We start from the raw sequence: 1,287 nt of genomic DNA, 5'->3' as shown, positions 1-1,287 counted from the left end.
CAGCAGGGGTTTACAGTTTATGAACAAAGGACCCACAATCCTTCGGCTGTGGGATGCTTTCACCACAAGACCACCCCGATGCTGACAATACGGCTCCTTTGTCAGAAAGCGTATTCCATCAGTTTCACAATAAACTTGAAACCTAAGACCTTTTTTTTTTTTTTTAAATAAATGAGGGTCCTGGTAAACTGTCAGATGAAACAATAGAAGGGTGTTTTGGATATAAACTTCAATCATGACACACACTGCCTGCACACCAGTATGCAGGGTTTGTTTTGCTTGGTTGGATTGGAATGTCTCAGAGAATGGGTTTTATGTAAAGTCTGCTTGGGTTTGTGTATCTGCTCTGGGTGTCGGTGTATGAGTCTGGAATGTAGTTGTGTACAGGAGTTGTTTGTTGTCCTTGCGTGACAGTGTGTGTGTGTAGGAGAAAGTGATGCCAGGAAAATACTTTCACAGGGTAAACAGTTAGCCCATAGAGATATAGAAAACTTTCAAGGTTACCTTGGCCAACTCAAATAATAATTCCACTGCAAAAAAACTACATTGTGAAGTGGTCTCACCACGCATAACTGCAAATAACAATGGGCCTACTTACATAAATTAGGAAACTGATCAGGCCACTACTTTAAGCATTCTCCTATATTGACCATTTAGTCTAACTTACTGTACGCTAAGCCCGCCACCCCCATTAGCAACCGCTATCTCTATAGAGCTTTCTGTTCTAGCATGGGATAGTTTACAATATTGGGCATGTTTAAAACTCAAAAGTCATAGTATTTTTTTGAAACAGTGAGTCCTTGATTCCACACAGAGGTAAATGAAAGCAGGCTTTATATTTCGTTTCTATCTGTTGTTTGCAGATTTTATCTGCCGTAGCTAGCTATAGCTAATCAATGTTAACTCTAGGATTTTGTTAAGAATGCAGTCTTCAGGTGAGTCATCACGGGGCTTTTTCTGATGTAAGTTGTACACCCACAACATACTGTAACATAAGATTACGCTGCTTACGTTGAAGCAGAGAAACTCAGTTAATCCATTCTTTACACATTTCCTGTTTGAAACCGATCCAAAGAATGGGTTAAACAAACAATCAATTTAATATCATTACTCTCTCTGGAACACATATTATGTCTTATTCTTTAAAACTATATGCAAAAAGTAAAAAAACAAACATAAAACTGTCAGGAATAATGATGAGATCTTTCTAAAGTAGCTGAGGATCTAATTTAGAGGCAAAGCTTTTTAATTGAACACAACCTACTTTGTTTATTTCCTGAGGCCTCA

The sequence above is a fragment of the Etheostoma cragini genome, chromosome 19 (genome assembly GCF_013103735.1).
Source record: "Etheostoma cragini isolate CJK2018 chromosome 19, CSU_Ecrag_1.0, whole genome shotgun sequence".
Classification (NCBI taxonomy): domain Eukaryota; kingdom Metazoa; phylum Chordata; class Actinopteri; order Perciformes; family Percidae; genus Etheostoma; species Etheostoma cragini.
The sequence above is the reverse complement of the archived record's forward strand: the minus strand, read 5'-3'. Positions refer to the sequence as shown.